At 42.2% G+C, this 24430-nt stretch overlaps 1 long non-coding RNA gene across 1 annotated transcript; it reads right to left on the bottom strand.

Annotated features, from left to right (window-relative positions):
• Positions 1 to 1038: 1038 nt before the first annotated feature.
• On the bottom strand, positions 1039 to 21603 carry LOC137375215 (uncharacterized). The gene is made up of 4 exons (XR_010975949.1): positions 21348 to 21603; positions 21002 to 21272; positions 13937 to 14020; positions 1039 to 2122 (listed from the first exon to the last, which is right to left on the bottom strand). It is a non-coding gene; the product is annotated as an uncharacterized lncRNA (long non-coding RNA).
• Between the last annotated feature and the right edge of the window lie 2827 nt (positions 21604 to 24430).

The raw sequence follows: 24430 nt of genomic DNA, 5'->3' as shown, positions 1-24430 counted from the left end.
CTGCCACACACCATCCTGACTTGGAAATATGTCTCCGTTCCTTCACTGTTGCTGGTTCAAAATCCTGGAACTCCCTCCCTCCCTTACGGCACTGTGGGTGTACAAGGGCTGCAGCGGTCCAAGAAGGGAGCTCACCACCACCTTCTCAAGGGCAATTATGGATGGACTTGTCAGCAATGCCCACATCCCATGAATGAATATAAAATCTGAGGAGTTTCTGATCTTTGAGTGCTGCCCAGTGCTATATCCACCCATTGTCACTAGACAATGACAGCAAGTTGTGTGGATTAAGTGGATCAAGCAAGACAGGTTTTTTTTTACATTTAGTTGATTTTAAGGATTGTTACTAGAAGAATTATTCCCAATATTTTGGATAGATTTTGTGACAAATGTTGCCTATCTATTTAGCTTAAAGTAATTATGGGTAGTGTTACATTTGTTGATTTGCTGAGTTCTCTTTACTTCCAATAACTTTGTAGGCATTTTCTTTGGGTGTTAGAAATATCTTTCTGTGTTTCACTTGTGTGCAGTGCTGAACCAAACAATCCTCCTCTGTTACACTTCTTCGAGCATAACCTCTACTACTGCACCTGCAAACCTTGAGGCTCATTCATGTCTCTGCTTGATTGTAGATATCTTTTCAAATGTTGTGTCAACTAAAAATGTGCAACCCTTTAACTGCTTACAGCAGTGCCAGATATCCATTCACCCCTCCCAACACTGCCCCCACCCCCATCCCAAAAGACCAAGGTCCCAGTCAGTTGCATTTTACATGCCAAGAACTTGCTGTGCATGGATAATAAGGCCTATTCCTAGAAGGTTCAGCAAGGTCAGGCACATCTAAATTTGATGAGCATAAAACCTGCTATGCATCTCCACTGTATCTTCACTGTTTTTGCTGCCTTCAGCTGGATGTAGGAAAATCTGTGCTATAAAGAATTAACAGCTGTTGACATGGCAAGTTGTTTGGCATGATGGAAAAGAACCTAGCATCTTTGAGACAGCTTCAACAATATAAAACATATTCTTTATCTCAGTATACAATACACCTCTACATGTGGTAATGGTTAACTCATCTGTTCAGATGCATGCTGGCAATCGCTTTGTTAAAATAACAAAACATTTGTACATATATGCTATTACTGGAGAAGATAAGTTATACAGTAAACCACAAACAACCAGAATAAAGTCACAAACTTTACAATTAAAAGGTACATTTTGAAAAGTAATTTCTTACAACCTCTGTGATTGCTGATTTTCAATAACAAATTTCATAATCCATACTTTCAGTAGCACCCTATACTTGAAGGAAGAGTGAGTCAGAGAATTAGTTCTACAATGCTGTAGCCCTGTCTCCACCCAGGGCTACTTTCTAGCACAGATCTCCATTGGGAATGCAGAATTGGAGAAATTACTCGACACAGTTCAACATTTGACAAACAGACCTAACACTGAGTAATTAAGAGGTCACTGCATAATATATACCTCTGTATTATCTATGCAAACTTAGCCAATACCATCAATTTTTAAATATATATATAACAAAAGCACTGAATGATATGTAATTGTGTATATTTCATTTTAAAGATATCAACAAAATTTTCAAATACTAAGATGACATTTTGCAGCAGAGATAGAAATGTTATTTTCTGACAAACCATTCTGAATTTATGACCGATGGGTTTTTAGCTCTGGCAGCCAAAGGAATATTCTTCTGGTGCTTTCAAAGATGCTTTGATACGATGGTTACAAATAGCATTGCTGCTCTGTGTTCTATTTCTGTCAAAGTGAAATATGATTCTGATTACTTAATAAGAAGGTACGGCTAAGGCATTTGCACAGCTGTGTTCAGGCAAGAGAAAAGCTGAAATCGTCTCTTCTCGCCAAAACAGCTTTTGTTAAATGTTGGAGTTTTAGAATTAATTCCATTAAACAATGGATTGTTTCAAATAGTTATGAATTTGGTTGACATAATTAATTTTACCAATGGTCAATAGAAGTTAATACTGAAAATATTATTGCGCATCATTCTAAAATTTTACATTCTTGATCAATTTTCCTCAAAAAAGTGCTGGAGTCTGCTTGATTTGTAGCTGTTCTAAATCCGGGAAATGCTTTCCAGCTGGAATTGAAAGAGAGAACTATCAGCTTGAATACAATCACCAACTTTCATTGATTTAAAGAGCATCTGAATGTTGTTTTTCAAAATTAAGACTTTTCTTCAGACTGGCAACTCTGCATGAATGTATGTGGAGCTTTGTACAATGTCAGGTATTACCAAGAAGTAAAATTGTTGAAGTGTGATGCCTAAATACAGGCATTATGCTTAAACCATTACAGGAATACCTGTACTCATGCCTATTGTGCCTTTATTTTCATTCTTCAATTCATGAACCAGAATTTAATCCATTATGCCATCGCAGAAATAGAGTAGGTTCCGATTACTTTTTGATTTGCCACATTTCCACATTGTAGTTCTTTGGATAACTTACAGTCTTTAAATCATAAAATGTCAGTGAACTAATAAGTTCAATACTGCTGGTGTATGATAATTTAATTTATCATTCTTTACATTTGCATCTTAATTAGTGTGTGACAAATGGACACTTCTACAGAAAACTTACCCAAACTGCAATTAAACTGGACTCACGTTAAACAAGACTTAAACATCAGTGGAACCATGCACTGCCTTTAATTAAAAGTCTTGCTATGTCTACAGGCTGAATATTTGCTTTGTGTAAGCACCCACATAATGTCAGCTTGATTTTATTTCAAGGTTTCTTTATGACTGTAATGTATTATTAAAGTTTAAGGAAGGACTTTTAACTCCCTGCCCAATGGAAATCAGGTGGTGGGGGTAGTTAAAAAGGAGTCAATTATCCATTCCATTCCTGCTCGACAAAGATTTTAATTCCACTGTTTCCAACAACGGATGAAGCAATCAGCTAAATCTGGTAGGACTCTCACATATCTGTGAACTGGGATCCCGTTACATCAATAGAATGGGAAGCTCATCCCACTCGGTGAAAGCTGCTCTGAAGACTCAAGAGGCCACCATAAGTAAGTGTCAAACTTCCCTTATGGGGGGCCAGGATGAACTAAAGTGTTCCCTCACGTTTCACAGGGAAAGTCTTGGCTACAGTTGCCCGGGTGTGGCCTCACCTTCCCACTCACAAGACCCGACTGGAATTCCTTCACTATTACTTACCTCCTAGCTGGAAGAATGTGCAATTTTCATGATGGAACAGCTACAGTTTTCAGCTCTTTACAGACCGACAGCTGGCCAGTGGGATGTAAATGAGGCACAGGAGATAAAATAGCCTGTGGGAGGGTGGGGAGGAATTGGTGATTGGCATGCCCACCCGAAACCTGCTCTGTTAAAATCTCCCATACGTCTAGGAAAAGAGAAAGATGAGAGATGACCTGAAAGAAGTTTTTAAGATTATGAGAGGGGTTTGATATGGCACATGTAGAGACATTTTTTCTATTTGTGGGGAATCCAAGTAGGGGCCGTAAATATAAGAGTCACCACTAACTTTAATAGGGAATTCAATAGGTAATTGAGGAGGAACTTCTTTACCCAGAGCATGGTTAAAATTGGAACTTGCTGCCACAAGGCGTAGTTGAGGCAAATAGCATATATGCATTTAAGAGAAAGCTAGATAAATACATAATGGAGTAAGGACTAGAAGGTTTATGCTGATAGAGTTAGATGAAGAGAGTGGGAGGAGACTCCTCTGGAGCATCAACATGAACATGGACCAATTGGACGGTATCTTTGCTGTAAATTATGTGTGAACATGAATCTCAACATCTATTCAACCATCAAGTCATTTTGGTTAGTAAATATTGCGCTTAGTAAGATCAGATAATACATAATGGCTCTGAATCTCTCAATCACCTGCTGTAACTTCAGCATTGATAGAACACCCAAAAACAAGGTGTAAATAGCTAAGAACAACCATTTACACCAGTGGTCTGGGAGTTATTCTTATCTCCCACCAAAGTTACAATAGGAGATCAGGAGAAACTCCCCAAAATTCAGGGATTATTAGCACACATGTAGGAAAAAAAACATTTGGATTTATACAATGGTTTTCATGAACACTAGATGCCCAAGAGCACTTTACAGCCAATGAAATACTTTTCAAAGTGCAGTCACTGTTGTAATGTAGAAAACGGGGCATTGAATTTGCAAAAAGCACGCTCCCACAAACAGCAATGTGATAATGGCCAGAAAATCTGTTTTTGTGATGTTGATTGGGGAAGAACTCCTGGCCAAGACACTGGGCATAACTCACTGCTCGACTTCAAAGTAAAGTCATAGAGTCATTACGGCACAGAAGGAGACCCTTTGGATCTGATCGAGGTTGTGTCGTGTCTATCCCACCATCCACAAGCTATAAGCGTGATAGCGTTGTCCCTGCCTTAGCTTTCCGGCATCTTCCTTTTCTCTATCGATGAGGTTATTGATGGTTTTGGCATGGGCTTCTAATATCGTAATTCCATCTAATTGTATTCCCATGCCCTCCTCTCCCAGATTGGCCTGATTCTTCTCTGCTCTAAGAGTTCCTTCATTATTCCTTTAAGTTGTTCCACCTTTTCATTTAGACCTTGTATGTCCAGTGAGTTTACTACGGTGGTACCGGTATTGAATCCGGTAGCAACATTGTTAACTATTCCCCTTTTTGTTCTATAAAGCTGATCCTGGCCTGGAAATCTAGTGACACCCATGGCATCGGCAGCCTGCTGCATTACAACCTTACTTAATACACTATACATATTTCTCACCTGTTCTGTACAATGTTCCAGCATCTGTATTCCCAAGATATTGATCAGGACAGGCACAATCTCATGTTTAACATGGTCATATAATATTTCGCCTTCGTTAAAATGTACAATTCTATTCTCTGGTCCTTTAGTAATTGTGGGGCATGGCAATTTCTCGGGTTGGGTGGTGGTTAATACGGGGCATGGTGATGGAGGGGGAGGAAAACATCACCCACCTCCTCATAGTACCCTCATAATCCCACCCCCTTTCTATAGGTAGTCATGAGCTGAGGTCCGACAGGTGGTGTGCACCTATCAGGTGTTTTTGTTTCTCTTCGTTGGATGCAGCTGAATCTTGTTGCATCAGTGGAGCACTGTATGCATACTTTATCTTTTCCCGAGTGGACTTGTAACCATGCATTAAAATAAGCTTTATCTTTACTCCAGTCCTTGGCTGCTGGGATACATATACCATCAGTGAAATAATACAAAGCCCCATAGTTCATGTAGTTATGTTCCTCCTGTGTTTGTTGTAGCTCCAGTGGTGCATCAGCATTCTCTTGTGCTTGTATTAATCTCAGAGTTCCCAGTATCACGAGTTCCCAGAGTCGAAGTGCCCACTGTGGTTTCATCGCTTTGGATGTTTAATCTGGGGATTTAAACAAAATGACCTGGTCGTCACCAGGTGTTAGTTCCTGGTCTACTCATTTCCTCACCTGTCTGGGCCGAAAACGTTCTATTTTTTATGGGCTAATAGCTGTGTCATTTTATAATTGTACCATCTCTATCTCGTCTAGTTCGTGTCTGTGCTGCCGTCGGATTTGCATCTGAGCACGTTGTGCTCGTGCCTGAGTGGTGATCCATTTGAATACCACCCAGACTCTGGTCAACATCATCACCACTCCCAGTCCCCCGAACATTCCATTCTCGAACGTCTTTATATACCTTCAGTTGGGACCAGTGTTTCCATCGGCCCTTCCCTTTACCATTACTTTGTCTCCCACAACAGGCACCTTTGTCTGTTCCTCTTTCATGTCTGTTTCTATAGAATCTCCTGCCTCAGCTCATACAGTTGTCTGCACAGCTCCTTCACAAATCTTTTAACCCTTTCTCTCGCGGGTCCTACTTCCTCACTACCTGCTACGACATTCCTTGACAGTCTCATCACCCTTCCTGTCATTAGTTCAGTTGCTCTCCATGTAACAAATCACATCTGCACACTTACACTGGTATTCCAATGTCATACCACATATTCTAAACTCTCAGGTGATCTTAGCAAAAGATCAAATGTCAGTGGTGGTGAAAGGGGGGCGCTGGTGGTGTCTATCTGAGATCTTTGCTTACCTCCCCCTGCAGGGTCCTGATGTCTCAGGTTGTGGCCAGACTTTCAAATGTAGCTGTCTTAAAAACTCATATCTCCAAGAGAAAACTATCAATTGCCAGTCTTATCTACACTTTCCTGACTTTCACTGGAAAATTCTAGGTTTCTTGGAAATTTCACACTATATTAATTTAGCTGTTTGAATTCTAATTTCACCATTTGTTTATCCCCAGAATTCCTTTATTAGCTCTTGCATCAGCCAGATCTAATTGCCAATTCCTATTAATTATAATTCTATTTCATTTTGAGCCCTGGAGAACCTTTACAATCAATATTCGTAATTCCTTAAAACAGAAATCAAACGTTTCCATTTGATTCCAGGCATTACTATATTTTGTTTTTTTTTTACCTTAGATGACATTTTAATTCCTTCAATAACTTGCCAAATTAAACCTGGATTTTCGACATCTCAGATTGTTCCAAATTCAAATAACAGTAAATTTCCCTTTGAATACTTTAAATAACCATTCGTATCAATTTAATTTGTTTATCGATTCCAATTTCTTATGCCCAGACTTGGTGATATTGCATTTTTTTTTGAAGACGGAAGTGCTTGCAACTATTTCTCCTTCTCAAGCACTTTGTCTCATTGCTAAAGATAGCTGCAGCAAGGTTAATTTCTTTGCTTGTCTCCAAGGGGGCGGAGCAAAGCATTCTTCGCTGCGTCGATTTACGTAACCCTTTTTTTCCTTATCGAAAAGAACTAAACTCCATTTTAAAGTTTTTTTGGTATCCTCAGGATTTTTAAACAACAAAATCTTTAGTAACATTATCAACTTCAAAGGAAACCATCTCCATCAGGAAAGACAGCATTTTAGATTAAACTCCAATTGTTTCCAAACTTTTAGCATCTTTTCTAAGAGATTTCTAGTCCAAGGATTTTATATGACCCAGATGATTCCAAATTCCGGTTCACGTCAATAAACATTTAAAAGTTTTCCTCAACTTAACAGGTTAGTTAACCGTAACAGTATTAATTTAATTCAGACTTATTAACTTATAATACTTATTAACTACACACAGAACAGAATAGCATGTGCTTTTTTTTAAAGATAGGTAAGTTACGTCATTTTTCTTCTTTCTTAAGGTGCCTTTTCAAATGACTTTAATAAAACCAAAAACTAAAGAAAAAGCTATTTAACATTCTTACAACAAAAGACTTAACACCAGCTCCTTGCACAAACTTTAATCTTTCCCATTATTTCCTTTGCTTATCCTTCTCTCCCTTAAAACAATATTCAATCTTTTGACGTTTGCTACTTAAAAACAGTCAGTAAAACATGTCTTCAAGTTTAGACTGCAAAATAAAGCGATAGCAGAGTTTCCAATTAAAGCAATGTTTTAAACTTCAAATTGGATTTCTGCCAGACATCTTCAGACCTTCAAGGCTGAAGCTTATCTCTTAGAAAATTGTTCATTGCCTTTTCACAGTTGCAAAACCAACTTAAAAAAAATAATACTTTAACTTAATATATAATTCAAGTTTGTATCCCATTCCTGGGTGCACAATCTTAAATCGAAATGAACACACTCAACAATCACTTTTCACACACATTCAGTTCCAAACAACTTAATAGACTCATGCTTTCAACATTAAAGCTAGACAACAAAGAGTTAACGACAGTCAGTTCTACAGAACACAAGTTGTACAGAACACAAGCTGTACATCCCAGACATTCAATTCATTCGTGGACACTTCCAACATTCACACATTCGAATCAAAGACACAGTAACTTGTTTTTACTCTAAAACATAGTCTTTTATGTCACTCTGCCATAAACTTAGTGAATGCTTTTCTTCTTTTTGTCACCACTCCCTTTGTTTTGCGGCAGGGTCGTGGGGATTCCAAACTGAGTTAATCATCTTTCCTATTAACTTTTTGTGTTTCTCTGCCAGTTGGCAGGTAAGGGACCCCTCCGGTCCCACTCAAGCTCCATCTTTTCACTGGCCATGCTTGGGTAGGATTAGAACCGTTAGAATCTACTCTCAGAGGTCCGCTTTCAACCTCGCGCAACTTGTAGTAGACCGTCTCCTGGCTAATTGTCGGGTCACAAGTCTGTCCGTATTTCATACAACAAGCTTATGATATATATGTATTTGATTTGATTTAGAGATACAGCATTGAAACAGGCCCTTCGGCCCACCGAGTCTGTGCCGACCATTAACCACCCATTTATACTAATCCTACACTAATCCCATATTCCTACCACATCCTCACCTATCCCTATATTCCCCTACCACATCCTCGCCTATCCCTATATTCCCCTACCACCTACCTATACTAGGGGCAATTTATAACGGCCAATTTACCTATCAACCTGCAAGTCTTTTTGGCTGTGGGAGGAAACCAGAGCACCCGGAGGAAACCCATGCAGATATAGGGAGAACTTGCAAACTCCACACAGGCAGTACCCAGAATTGAACCCGGGTTGCTGGAGCTGTGAGGCTGCGGTGCTAACCACTGCGCCACTGTGCCGCCAATATATAAATACGCAGACATATATTCCAAACCCTTCTCGACAGTGCTTACGTATCTTAACGAACTACTTACCACCGTTTGACCATTGGTCAGATCCTGTTCACAAACTTGGCATTCGTCGGTCGCGAAATGCTACCCGGCCCCGGGATAAGCTTGATGGCATCAAGCGACCGCCGAATCCTGTTCTCAAGTTCGAGATCAGGCTCCAGCCAACTCCCCCTTGGCCCCTGTGTTCCCTTCGCCCACTTGATCCTGGCCATCACATGGGACTAGGTCCTCTTAATTCAGGCTCAGGCTGGGTGATTGGGATATCGGGGTCGCAGAAGAGTTGACTTACACCTGATCCTGCCGACTACGCCAATTGTTATCGGGAATTAATCTAGAAGACTCACTTGACACTCAGGTCTGCTCCAATGTCAAACAGTTTATTTAGTTACGCCAGCGGGGAGCAGGTCACTGGGCTGTCCAGATGCCTCTCCACCGAACAAAGGAAAATCCACAACAGATATACAGTTACTCAGCCCATCCCGGCTGGACATGGTCCAATCATAATGATTACAGATTATATACATTGATTATTAAAGACCAATAGAAGCGGTTACCAGGTGTGAAAGGGGCTGCATGACCAACCCATGGACAGATAGGGGATTACTCATGATGTTTTCCATTCATTTCTAGTCCCCATCCTTGGTTCTCATGTATGCACACCACCTTATCTTAACCTTGTTACAGGCTGGTATCTTTGTCAGCATTCCACAAGGACATCTGCTGTCCATTGAATAAGTCTTTGTTTGAATTTATGTTACTCAGCTCCTGTGTGGAATGTGGTCAAGTTGGCTAAGCCCCATGATGCCTTGCAACCTCTTCATTGTTCACTAAGATTATATGTTACTAGTTACTCAAATAACATTTAAACAGTATGATATTTACTGCATGTGCCTCTGCGCTTGGGAATACCTGTCAACAATATCTTGGAAAAAATACTCCAGGGTGATATGGGCATAACCAAATGTAGAGCACGGGACTCAGGCATCTGTATGGTGGCCAAGAATATCAAAGGATATTGAAGAAATGATTTCAAATTGTCACATATGTGCAATTCACAAACAGGAAAGGAGAAAACTTCTAATCTCAACCCAATTCCCAACCAGACCATGGGAGCATTGATGATAGATTACTTTCCAAGATGGATTGAGGTTAAACATATGTACACAACAACAACTGAAGTAAGTGTTGCAAGAAATGTTTGCAACACATGGTATACTTGATAATAGACCAAAATTTGCAAACGATTACTTCAAAAAACTTTGCGTAAATGGGCGGCACAGTGGCGCAGTGGTTAGCACAGCAACCTCACTGCTCCAGGGACCTGGGTTCAATTCTGGGTACTGTCTGTGCGGAGTTTGCAAGTTCTCCCTGTAACCGCGTGGGTTTTCACCGGGTGCTCCGGTTTCCTCCCACCACCAAAGACTTGCTGGTGAAAGGTAAATTGGCCATTGTAAATTGCCCCTAATGGTGGTAGGGAATATGGGCTTACTGCAGGGTTAGTATAAATGGGTGGTTCTTGGTCGGCACAGACTCGGTGGGCCGAAGGGCCTGTCTCAGTGCTGTATCAATAAATAAAAAATAAAAATAAATCAATGGATTTCTGTATATAACAAGTTCTCCCAGGTATCCACAATCTAATGGAGAAACTGAGTGAGCAGTCAGGACTATTAACGCATTGTTAAAGAAAAATCAAGAATTCCAATCAGCACTTCTGAACTACAGAACTACTCCATAGTTGTGCGGATTAGCAACATCCGAAATGTTAATGGGAAGAAAACTTAGGATGCAACTTCCAATTTTACTTAATAAATTACTTCCAGGGATACAAATCCTGGATTATCAGAGAGTTCAAGATGGAGAAAAGACACAGAAACAAACCCATATTATAACAAGAAGTACCGTACCAGGAACCTACCGAAGTTTCAGAAGGGCAAAAGGTGTGGGTTCGAGGCCGACACAGAGAAGGGGTAATTGTCCAGAGAGAGGAGAATCAACAGCGATCTTATTTACGAACAACTTCAAAAGGAAATATATGAAGAAATGGAAGGAATCTTATTCCTTTACATCAAAGAAGTCAATTGGTCATACATTTGGACGAATCAAATGTTGAACCAGAAGTTCAGAAAGCTCAGGATACTACAAATCTCAATGAAGACGGTCCAGGTCAAGAGACAAGAGCACAAAAAAAGACTACCAATCTTCGACATCTGACGATGACAAGATCAAAGAGAATTGTGAAGCCTCCTGACAGATTGAATCTATGAAGTCAGGGACTTGGGGGGAGATGGGGTAGTATGTAAATAAAAAGTGAATGTATGTAAATATATATTTGAATAAAGACTTTGGGGGAGATGTCGTATAAGGGTCTGAAAGGGTTGATCTTGAGAGAGTGTAAAGAATACCTCCTACCATGATGATGTAAGAGATCACATGTGACAGAGACTTGAAGCTAGATGCAGTGTGGCTTTGGTGGAGTCTCACAGACTAGTGTGAAGATGTATATAGTTCTAATATAATAAATACCAATGTTCTAACTACCCCAGACTGAAGTATCTCTATACTTCTGGGGCGACACAGTGGCGCAGTGGTTAGCACCGCAGCCTCACAGCTCCAGTGACCCAGGTTCAGTTCTGGGTACTGCCTGTGTGAAGTTTGCAAGTTCTCCCTGTGACCACGTGAGTTTCTGCCAGGTGCTATGGTTTCCTCCCACAGCCAAAGACTTACAGGTTGATAGGTAAATTGGCCATTGTAAATTGCCCCTAGTGTAGGTAGGTGGTAGGAGAATGGTGGGGATGTGGTAAGGAATATGGCATTAATGTAGGATTAGTATAAATGGGTGGTTGTTGGTCAGCACAGACACAGTGGGCTGAAGGGCCTGTTTCAGTGCTGTATCTCTCTATAACATAGACTAATTAAGGTGGCAGTACACCAAACAAACATTGAACATAAATAGTACAACAACGCTGTCATTCCAACTGTATGGTTCATTAATCCTTGCTGAATTGTGGTTGTGGATCATCTTAAAGACTGTGGACTAACTACTTATAAAAACTTTTCCTTGTTTTGCTTATCCTTCCATCTCTGCTTCTCACTCGAATGCTTAAATATGCTGCACAAATGAAGTAAATCCTAAATAATTTTTCTGGTTTCCCATGCCTTGCTGTTTAAAGAACATGATAAAAGTATTAACGCACCAGGTTCAAGTGTATATGAATGCTAACATAAGTATTGGACAACAACAACTTATATTCATATAGCTCCTTTAATATGTTAAATATCCCCAGGATCTTCACAGAAGAGTAATTAGGCAAAAAAAAATGACACTAACCCAAAGAAGAAGACATCAGGCCAGGTGATATAAAGCTTGGTCAAAGAGGTAGATTTTAAGGAGTGTCTTAAAGGAGGAGAAAGAGGTCGCGAGTCAGAGAGGTATACAGAGGGAATTCCAGAGGCCTAAACAGCTGAAGGCATTGACACCAGTGATAGGGTGAAGGAAGTCAGAGATGCAGATAGGTGGAGTGTCTTAGGTTACAGGAAGATATAGACAGGATGGTCAAATGGGCAGAAAAGTGGCAGATGGAATTTAACGCTGAAAAGTGTGAGGTGATGCACTTCGGAAGGAGTAATGTGACACAGAAGTATTCAATGAATGGCCTGACACTGGGAAGTTCCGAGGAACAAAGGGACCTTGGCGTGTTTGTCCATAGATCTCTGAAGGCAGAAGGGCATGTTAATAGGGTGGTGAAAAAGGCATATGGGACACTTGCCTTTATTAATCGAGGCATAGATTACAAAAGCAGGGAGGCCATGTTGGAGTTGTATAGAACTTTAGTAAGGCCACAGCTGGAGTACTGTGTGCAATTCTGGTCGCCACATTATAGGAAGGATGTGATTGCATTGGAGAGGGTGCAGAGGCGATTCACCAGGATGTTGCCTGGGATGGAACATTTAAGCTATGAAGAGAGGTTGGATAGGCTTGGGTTGTTTTCGCTGGAGCAGAGAAGACTGAGGGGTGACCTGATGGAGGTGTACAAGATTATGAGGGGCATGGACAGGGTGGATAGGGAGCAGCTGTTCCCCTTAGTTGAAGGGTCAGTTACGAGGGGTCCTATGTTTAAGGTGAAGGGCGGGAGGTTTAAGGGGGACTTGAGGAAGAACTTTTTTACCCAGAGGGTGGTGACGGTCTGGAATGCCCTGCCTGGGAGGGTAGTAGATGCAGGTTGCCTCACATCCTTTAAAAAGTACCTGGATGAGCACTTGGCACATCATAACATTCAAGGCTATGGGCTAAGTGCTGGCAAATGGGATTAGGGAGACAGGTCAGGTGTTTTAATGCATCGGTGCAGACTCGATGGGCTGAAGGGCCTCTTCTGCACTGTATTATTCTGTGATTCTGTGATAATGTAATAATTGAATGCATCAGGATTCTTAGAGGGTTGTAGACCGGAGGAAGTTACAGAAGGGGCAAGACTGCAGAGGGTTTTAAACATGATAAAGAGAATATTAAAATTGATGCATTCAGGGATCAGGACCCAATGAAAGTCTGGTAGCACAGGGGTGATGGGTGATTGGGACTTGGTGCAAGTTATAATAGATGCAGCAGAGTTTTGGATGAGTTCATGTTCATGGAGTGTAGAAGATGGAAGCCCGGTTAGAAGAGAAAAGAAACAAATGAAAGAAAGAGAGCAGTGGAACAGTCTAGTCCCAAGGTAACAAAAACATGAATGAGGGTTTCAACAACAGATGGACAGACACGGGCATTATTACAAAGGTGGAAGTAGGGGATCTTAGTGATGGAGAGGATATTGGATCGGAAGTAGGATGCTGAGAGTGCAAATAGTTTGGTTCAGCCTGAGACAATAAAGCATGATTACTGCATGTACAAGGTCTAACAGGCAGAACAAAGTTAATGTGTTCTTGGGATGCAGACAATGCTGGCAAAGCTGCATTTATTGCCCATCTCTAGTTCCTCAAGAAGGCAGTGGTGGGCCTTCTCCTCAAACAGCTGTAATTCTTGTGGTAATGGTGCTTCCATAATGGTGATGAAATTCCAGGATATTGACTTACTGTGATGGGAAATGATGATATATATGTCAGGATACTGTGTGACTTAGCAGAGAACTTGGAATTAAGGGTGCTCCATTAATCCGACAGCTTTCTTCATTTATGTTGGAAGAGGTTGCAGGCCTGGAAGGTGCTGTAAGTAAAGTTGGTGAGTTGCCGGACTGTAGCTTTTAGAACGGGGTTGTCTAACATACCTGGGGGCCAGCATCCTGCCCGCCAAAGGTTTCCAGAGATTTCAGAGATGAGAAATTTTCCATTGTCTTCTTTTCCCAGACGGGCTTTTTAAAAAAAAAACACAAGTCAGTTTCCCAGCTGACAATTACTGGGAGTGTTAACTGTAGTTTCCCAACTTCAGACAGATTTGGGTTTTCTGACGTTTTTTGAAAGGTCGCCAGAAAACCTTGAGTCTGTCCGAAGTTCAGGAACTGCTGTTCCTGATGTCAGCAGCTATCAGCTGTGAAACACAGCACAATTCTAAAACTGAGCAACCACAAAGTTGCTCCAGCTCTCTGCAGTTGAGAGAGAGGGGGGACAGAGAGCAAGAGGGATCGAGAGAGAGGGACAGAGAGGAACAGAGAGAGAGAGGGAGAGAGAGGGGGCAGAGTGATAGAGAGAGAGAGGACAGAGAGAGAAGGGCAGAGAGTAAGGGGGATGAGAGAGCAAGAGAGGGGGACAGAGCGAGAAAGAGGAGGGACACAGAGCGCGAGGATGAGACAGAGCGGGGGAACAACACAGAGACAGGGAAACAACACAGAGGGGGAACACAAGGAGAGAGAGAGCAAGAGAGAGAGAGATCAAGGTCACTTCTAAACAGATGGGCATCTATCTGGAATACTCCACATCGCAATAAGTATGCAGGCAAATATTGACTACTTGTGCAAGCAAAAAAGTACCAGGTATCTTACTAAATCAGTGTCCAACATATTGATGCCTTAGTCTTTTTTAGCACTGTGCTACCCTATTTTTCTCATTCTTGTGCTTTTTTTAGATATCACCTGAGGGCCAGGGTAATGGGAGGTGGTTGGTTTTTCATGCTTCACAGAAAGATCACAGGACTAAGGTGGCCTTCATCTTATTCCAGCTCTCTCTTTGCAGGGAATCAATGCCAGCTATATCTCGAGAGCTTGCTGCTGAGTAACCAGGTTCCTCTGGCAAGGTTCTCTGAGGGGTTGGCTAGAAACCTGAGAGAAGTATGTGTCATGCCAGTGGGCTCCAACCTTCCACTGCATCATGGTTCTGTGCCCCCACTGATCAAAGGGAAGGCTAGTTTAATGACAGCTATCAGATCCTGGATGTCTTGAAACAAAGCGACTACCATGGTCTGGAAGCTGCAATCCAGGCTGCACTCCAATCTGTCCCCATTGCCTCCAGAGCTGCATTTGGAACACTATTGGAGGTGGGGGAGCCAACTTATCCTTGGCTGCTTTTTAACTGGGGATCTTCTGCAGATTCCAATGCTGCTGCCATTGATATCAGCAAGGAAGTCAAAGCTTCAGTGATGTATTGTAAAGGAAGCTGTAGACTCACCGGTTGCACCTGTTTCTTGCTGAACACCCTGGGAAACTGTCTGCACAGCTTGCTTGTAGGCATGATGTTCCTCAAGCATTCTTATTTTTCCAGTTAAGCGTGCACAAGTTCTGGGTCCCAAAGCTCAATAGCCATCGGCACTCTTCTCCTCAGTCTCCACTGGGAAGACAACACAGTGCTTTGGCTCCCTCATGATCTGTGATTTACCCAATGTCACATCCTCACAGCTATTATTTAAGTTTCTGAGCTGGTGCCTAGGAAAGGCAAGTGCAACAGGTGATAAGTTGGAGAGAGTGGGGTAAAGGGTAAAGGGGCAATTGGTGGTAAGATGGTCTTCATCCTCCACTTTCTCATCATCCATAGCATAGGTGGCATTGAAGAAAAAATTCCACAGCTCCTATTTTTTCTCCTCCTCATCAACTTCCTTTTCTTGCACATCATGTTGCAGTGGTGGGACAGCAGGAAAGGAGGGGATAAAATAAGAAAAGGTGAGCATTAACCCCGCAGGATGAAGGAGACATCACTACTCTGTAGTCTTGAGGGTGCGTGTGAATAGGAGGCTGTCAGTGTAGCCAGTTGTATTCTGCTACTTACATCTAATTTCAGACCTTCATATTTCTTTCCCTTATTTTAAAATTTTCTAATGTTCATATTGTTCACATGTCTGTATTGGAGCTGCTCTCATTCATCTGAACATTTGTTTCCAAAAGTCATATGTCATGCAGATCCATCCCCCCCCTCCAACCTGCCAAGAATGAGGCATATTAATTTTATCATATGGACATTGATTTTAAACTGTTGCTGGAGTGAAGAAATGACTTGTTTGGAGACCACCAGACACTGGGATGGAAGGACATTTGCATACCAAGGGACGCTGCTTGTGAAGACAAGGGACTATTCCCTGCTCCAATTAACCCAAATGGATTTTGATCACCAGACATTGAAGGTGTAAGGAAGCACATTCCAGGCCCTGCTAAGATGATACAATCCACAGAACCAGGACTGGTTAAACCAGCTGGTCACATGACTAACTGGCTGGTCCAGGTTTTTTGAACTAGCCACAGGACAGTTTGAATTCAGAAGGCAGTGTGCAACTGAAGCTGAAACAAGCAATTCTCTCACCTTCTCCCAAGCCACCGCACCCATGGAAGAGTCGTAAACCTCAAGAGAGAAAAGACATCTACATCGGAACAAGGTGAAACGTGAACTGGGCCCCAAAAAATTGCAAGACTTACCGGCAACCAATGACTCCACATCAAACTTACAGGACTGTAACTACCAGATATTGCCTCAAACATTTTCCCTTTATTCCTTCTACTTTTTCTGTCTCTATCTGCTTGTGTGTGTTTGTTGCATACGTATGCTAGCGTGGTCACGTCGCATATTCATAGTCGTTAACCGGATTAGAGTTTAAGATTAATAAACTTCTACCTTTCTTGTTTAAATCTAAGGAAACCTGTTTGATTTCTTTGCCTTAAAATTGGAGCAGTGAACAAGGATTCACTAAGGGGGAACTAAAAACACTGTGTTTTAAAATTAAACCCTGTTCTGGTTAAACCAGGCAAAGGCTGAGAGGGAACCCTTAGACCCCTTCTCACCTGGTCGTAACACATAGCTCCTTGGTTGGTCAGTCAGCTTTGTTCCATTACAATACTTGATAAAAGAGACAATATTTGGCAACCAAATGCTAAGTCGCCTCTTGAACCAGACTTTTTCAGATCCACTCAGCTATCTTATTACTATGGAAGAAAATAGAACAATGAGCTGTCAAAGAATTGCAAACCTACAACCTGATGTGCACTCAGACACATGGGAGATGTCACTCAGAGCAGGATTTAAGTATGCATACTTTTGCTTTCCTAGGATTACCAGAATAATTAACTGAGATAAAAGTGGGTCAGTAATTCTACCGCTTAGTCTGCTACCTATGCTAACACAAGCAGAGGTAATTGAAAACCTTTCTGCACTTGAAGTTGGATTATTCCCTGACAACAGAGCCCTGCAAAATATAATTTATTTGTCCGACTGATTCTTACAATAAATACAGCATTCTCTCTCTGCCATTATCATTTATAAAACTTCTAATCCGAAAAAATTAGAATTTAACTGAGTGATTTTCTCCCCCCAAGATAATATGGTCTCTTTCAATTGGTTCCAGGCAGCCTAATGGATTAAATCTATCTCCTGAAATAATGAAATGTCAAGCTTTTATGGCCATTTTTCAGCAATCTTTGTAATATAATCCTGTGGAATTTATTAATGTGCATTACACAGTTTTAGAGGAATTCAGTTGGAATGATGTAATCTCTTAAGATTTGCAAAGGCAATCTTTAGTTCTTTTCTGTCAGTTAAAGATTATTATCTTTGATTTGGACCACAAGGCTCAATTTTCAATACAATTGTTAGTACTCAAAGCTTTAAGTGTCTAATTACTTGTGACCTTTTCTTTAAATAGTGCAGGGTTAAATTTAAGTTAAGTGAACAGAAAATGGTGTGAGGCATGATTTGCATGTAATAACATCCAAGTCTGATCTCCTGACCTGTGCTCCAAGTGCGCAATGCTCTATGCTCAATACCCAATAATATAGATTGCTTTAATCTGCAGCTTCTTGTTTGCTAAGATTGTTGGACCAGTTCTTGCTTGATCGTGATATAACAGTTAACACAAGCATAGTTAATGTGGTCTCCTGGACTAACTTCCCTTTCCTGAGGGGGCCAGAGAAAACAATTTCAGATTTTTTTTCCCTTTTGACTCTGTGTTTCTTTTAATGGCTTTTGCCTCTCTTGGGAGATTACATGGCTGCTTGAGGGTAGAAAATGTCTTGTCATAATAGGCCAGGCATTATGAGTGTAGGATAAGTTGATAGACCAGCTGGTTGTGTCCTGCCTGTCATTTTGGTAAGATTAATTACTTTCAAAAACATTTCCTGAACATAAATTTATAAGAGATATACTATTGAACAGCTTACTTATCTTTCAAAAATTAATCAACTGAGTTATCCAATATCAGCTGTAGTAACAGGTGATCCAGCAAGTGCTGATAAATTAGCTTATCCAGACTTTATTGGCTACTGTATCAGGTATTCTACAGTTATCCTCAAAATCTTTCCACAGTTCCACTGATTGTCTCTTCACACATTGTTCCTAGAAGTTTCTGTGATGCGAATTAGGGGACAGAAATTTCTTATGTGTTGGCACTAAATGGGCAGCATTGGAAAGGCTGCCTGTTATATATCCCACTCGATATTCAGCTTGGTTGATGTGAATGTAACTGAACATCTTGCGGGATATATAATGGGCAACCCATATGAATCTGCCTGTTTAGCGCTACCAACCGTGATGAATTTTTACTCCTAGATGTCTTGTCGCTCTTCCATCTTCTGTCCATCACTTTTTCTTGCTTTATTTTATATAGGAAAGTTGGTATATTTAGACCTCTGAGACTATCCTTCAAAAAGTGTAGTTTCCAGGAAAATTAGAATTAGCAGGTAATCTGTCAAGAAATTGGAAATGCTTTTGGAAGATTATGGAATGACAATGAGATCAGATGACATCTTATTTAATAGCCAAGAGATGTCAGAACTGCTGCATTAATTACCAGTGGTGAGACATTGAAAATATTTATTGTTCTCCAGTTTGAGACAGATGAAGAGGAGACTAACATTGATGTTGCTATTAGCAAGGTATATCAATTGTGTAATGAATTAAACCTATACACACTATGGCTGGATTTTATGGCCCCCTTGAGGTGGAGTGGGAGGCGGGGAGACCCATAGAATCACAACGGGGGGTGGGAGGGGAGCAGAGGGCCCGTTACCAAGCGATTTTTATTTATTTATTTTTCTGCCGGGGGTGGGAGAGGCCGATGACAACCTTCCTGCCCAGAGGTACCTCTGCCACGTGAGGATGGCAACTTGTAAAACGAGGTGCCCGCCCTGCGGGCTTGGATTGGGGGTCCCTCCTCCATGGGCAATCTGTAGCCACTGGCAAAACCTACACCTGCATGGATCCCCTACCCCTGGATTTCACACCCACTCTCCCACTGCGCCCCCCCATCCCACCCCTCACCGTGCCTTTTGGAGTGGCCCTGGCAACTCCGCCTCACTTACTTGAGGTTCGGGGTCTCCAGCCCTGGACCAAAGTCCAAGGCTTCTGCAGTACCTGGCAGTTCTTGGAGGAGGGAAACCCATCTTTAAAGGGACAAAGATCCCGCACCGGGCACTTAAGTGCCTGAAGGATGGAGGGGAGGGGGGTGGGGGGGGGTGGCTCGAAAAAGCTGTGGTGGGACTTCCCCTGCCTTTTCGGCCTGTTGCCAGGAACCCCACCATCTCCTCAAAATCCAGCTCTACATTTGCAACTGTCAGGTCCAAGGCCCTATTGGAATGATAGAAATGTATGACCATGGGCTCCAGGGCAAAGCCTAGCCAGAGACAGAGTAGTGTTAACATATAGAAAGATGATATCAAGAGGAGATTCTCACAAGAACGAAAACTGACATTGAGAACTTGTTTCAATATGTGTAAAGTTAATGGAGGAGAAATTTAGATAGCACTGGAAACTAGCACAGACTGGGCATTACAACTGGAACACACATCAAAAACGATGGCTTCAAGGCTTACTGGAAACCATACCTCATCTCCATAAAACTGGTTCACTGCATATGCCAATCAGATGTCTTGGAAAAGCTGTCCAGCTGTGATACCAAACCAGCCGCCAGATAAGTTTGTCAGCGGGGTGGGGGCTTAAGCAAACCAGAGGGTATAAAAAAAGTAATTCACATTCACATTTTTGTGGGCAGTCTTTAGCATTCCCATAAAGGACTGTTAGTTAGGCTGCTGTAAACATTGAAAAACTATCTCTGTCTCTATGTCTCTCGTAGTATAAGGACCTGAAAGGGTTAATGTTGGAGACAGTGAAAGCGACCCCTCCCACTGTAGTGATGTAAGAGCCACATGGTAATGGGCTTTGGAAGAACAGACTAGCAGCATGAAGGATGCTAGCGAGAGAGGCCTGAAGAGAGTGTAAATAGAGATGTGTAAATAATGAGTTATGAATTAACCTTATCTAGACTCCCAAACGTGATCAATAATGCCCTATCTATGCTTCTACTACTACAACACACATCTCCCTTTCTGTCCCCCTCCCCTTGCTCTGTCTCTCCCTGCTGTTCTGACAAAAGGTCATGCAACTGGTGATATCGCTGCCTGGGAAGAATCTGAGGAAATTATTCTTGCTCCTCCTGGTCCACCAGCAGAGCTAGATATTGTGCTTTAAAAACAGAAAGTGCTGGAAATACTCAGCAGGTCAGGCAGCATCTGTGGAAAGAGAAGCAGAGTTAACGTTTCAGGTCTGTGACCTTTCATCAGACCTCCACAAAGCTAAATGTGCCTCATAAGCTCTCTGTAACATAGCTGTAATATATCTGTAGCAGTGCACGTTTTTCAAATAAAACAAACCTATGTTTTGTTCATACCAATCGTCTGATATCATGTACTGCAAACAAAGCAACACGACAAAACAACAACATTACATGGTAGCAATGGTCCAAGTTAGAAGACCAGATCAGGCTGCAGAATTTTAAGAAGAAAATTCGAAGCTGAAAAGAAAGCTTGAAGCTGAAAGAAGACCAGAGAGAGGCAGCCAATAAAGACGTTTGGGACCACACAAGAAGTTTTTAGCAGGAACAGTTAACAGCAAGGCGTCCATGAAACTTTAAACAGCGCAGTGAGTACCTGAATTTAAAATTGCTGACCCGGGGGGGCCAGTGGAAGAGGCAGGATGATCCAGGATCACTCTGTCCAAATCGCTGCATGTTGGTCCAGGGTGGAGCTGTTCAGAGTCCTTCTGTCTAAAGGCCTTCTTGGGTCTGCAAAAAAAAACGACCCGAGCCCGACAGAACCACGTCCGACCCGAGCCCAACCCGGCCTCAGTCCTTCCATTTTTTTCCGCAGCCGACCCGACCATCAGTTAACTTAACCTTCCGTTTTTCACTTTGTTGCTGATCTGCACAAGATTAAAATAACTGTAACAAAACCACCTTTCTCGTCCAAAACTTAAATTAATTTTGGAGCCACTTGCCTGTGATAGAGCTTGTCGGCCCAGCCCGACCCGAGCCCGAATGCCGGACCTGGAAGTGCAACCCGACCCGACCCAAAGCCGACACATGTCATCGGGTCCTGTCGGGTTCAGGTCGGGTAGCAGGCCTTTACTTCTGTCCCTGCTGGAGGTTGGAAAAGACTGTGGATGCCATGACTGTCTCTCTTCCAGTTTTTTCTACTTTGTGGGCAGGGTTTAAGCCCAGAAGCGTGGGAAGCAGCAGACAACACCAGTCTACATCAAGGTTGAAAAGGAAGTGCCATCTGTAGACTCTCTCAAGTTGAAAAAAAAGTTTAACAAAAAAGCTTTGAAACACTTTTTTAAAAATCGGCTTTAGTCAATGTGTAAACAGAAACCGCAGCTATGTAAACAAAACCGCTTATCCCTGCAGACACTTGCATACCTTTCTTCAAAGAAAACACCAACTCAGCTAGTCCTGAAGAAAAAAGCCTGTATTTTTTTTTTAATTAAAAGCATGACTAACAAGTTCCCAAGCCTGGGCTGGAAAGCAGCTGATGTCATGTCAGAGTTCAAGCTTTTCCAACAGACAATGGAGCTATGCTCTTTAGACTTAGCCATCACAGATCCTGAAAAGCTGGCGATTAAAATTAAGTTTGCCACTGGAATCAACACGTTGGTGCTATCTGTGGAGGAAACTGGAGGATCAGCTTTGTGTGAAGGTTAACTTCAGATCCATCATTTGGAGTTAATGGCCTACAGGCAATGACCAGAAGAATCAATCAATCAATCATTTCATTGGCAAGTGCCTTGACAAAGGCAAGTACTGCAAATTCTCAGAGCCTGAGCTGTCCAAGAGGATTATGGAACTGGTCATAGCCTCAGCAACAATAGACGCATTCCAAAAGGAACTTTTAGACAAAAATAAAGGTCACAGGATTGATGCTTTGTTAAACGACAGAACAAAACTCAAAGCTATTATGACTGGATGACAATATTAGGCGTGACTACAAGTATCAGTGCAGTGAGCAAGGTTCAAAAACCAAATAAAGCATTTGGGAAGTGCGGTCTCCTGCACCCATCATGAAGCTGACCTGCAATCCGAGACCTTTGCAAGGTATGAGGTCTAAGAGGACACTGGGAGCGCCAGTGCAGGAAGTCAGGTTTAGATAATGCTACCAGGCGACCCAGCAAGATGTACATGCAGACTACTGGCAGCGACTAGGGATGTGCCAGAATGTAGCAGAGGTGTAAGCGCATTCACAAAGTCAGTGGTAAGACAGATCAGGGCAAAGAGCCAAACAACTGAAAATGAAGATGCTTTCCACATCGTGAGTGTGACACATGTTGGTGCTGTTATGCAATCTGAAGCATTTGCTACAATTAGCATAATCTGCCCAAAGAAAAGTGGCAAACACAAGCTAACCACCAAGATTGACACTGGGACATGTACCTCGACCGTTTGGAGTTTATGATGCAACCTACAACGGCCAGATTGTTGGCATACAACGGAACACCCATCTATTACATTGGCACAATAATATTGAGGTGCAGTCACGGCAGATCTGCATGGTCACCACAGGTTTTCTACCTCGTGGACACTAGTGGACCAGTGGTCACAGGGTTACCAATGTGCAGGGCACTGAACATTGTAACCATTCACGGGATCTCCACTGCATCACTGACAACAGAAGGTGCCAGGAACAAACATATTGGGTTCATCGGTGTTTTGCAGCCGATGTACCAGGACAAATTCGATGCCGTAGGGGGTTCCAGAGGACGTGCCATGTTGATCTGAGAGCAACACCTTTGGACATGAGTTTACCGTCCCTGACAGAAATGATGTTTGAGAGGCAAGTGAGAACCATGCAGCTTAGCGATCATTTGTCCAAATTTTCAGAGATGCAAAAAAAGCTTCTTGAAAAACAGGAGAGGACAAAGGCTATATATGACAGAAATGCGGGTAGCGAGCTACCTAGACCACGTGTGGAACAAAAGGTTGGGGTGATGCACCCAACTGAAGAGTGGGCGTGATCATCACAAAGGGAAATGATCTCACGTAGCGTGTGACCATGCCAGTTGTAAGGTGTGGATCCACAAAGCTAGACGTGCCTCATAAGCTCTCTGTAACATAATTGTAATATATCTGCAACAGTCTGAGTTTTCAAATAAAACAAACCTATATTTTATTCATACCAATCATCTGGTATCTTTGTGTACAAACGAAGCAACAGGATAAAACAATATTACATTAGAAAGTCCTGCTGGTCCAGCAATTCTCCCCTCCCTTTAGCTGCCAGGTTTCCTGAGGCCTGGGAAATGACCAGCGAAACTTAAAGTCAAAATGGAGAAAAATTGAGACCCAGCCTTATTAGTATATTTAAAAGAGCCACCTGGCTCCTAGGAGTTGGTTGGTCACCTGCCTCCTGATCCCACCTCCGTTAAAACCAGAAATGGGTGAGGTGGGCTTGAGTTTGAGGCTTTTTTAACATTTTATTATTGCATCTGACCCAAACCCACCTGTTGTGGGAGCATGGGGGGTGGGTGGTTAAGATTTCTCTTCTGGACTCTGGTTTGCATATTCAAGATACCTCACACCAGTTTCAGATGAACATACTGGACACTTGGAAATCACCTGGTTCCAGTTGGGTGGCCGACGAATGTCTGGTGGAGATAAGGAAAAGAAATCACAACTTGAAATTGTCCATCCAATGCTAATTTTCACCCAAAAAAATTGGGTGTGACCTGGATCAATTTCTGCCCTAGTAAGCCAACAGCAAAGCAGTTCAAAACAAAAATAAGTAGCTAGGGAGAATCACAATATTTAGCAAGAGAAACTAAAAATAATGACTGCAGAAGTAAAGCCCGAATGTTTTTAAAGATCCTGAAACAGGCTGAAAACGTGGTGGGGAAAGGTAAGTCCTGTGAATGTTGTAGGCTCTCTGATGAACCAAGTGGAAGGCAGCTTCAGAATTTTAACTATTCACTGCTCACGGTGGCACAGTGGCGCAGTGGTTAGCACCGCAGCCTCACAGCTCCAGGGACCCGGGTTCGATTCCGGGTACTGCCTGTGTGGAGTTTGCAAGTTCTCCCTGTGTCTGCGTGGG

This window comes from Heterodontus francisci, chromosome 1, assembly GCF_036365525.1.
Source record: "Heterodontus francisci isolate sHetFra1 chromosome 1, sHetFra1.hap1, whole genome shotgun sequence".
NCBI lineage: Eukaryota > Metazoa > Chordata > Chondrichthyes > Heterodontiformes > Heterodontidae > Heterodontus > Heterodontus francisci.
This window is presented reverse-complemented; position numbering and strand designations above follow the sequence as displayed.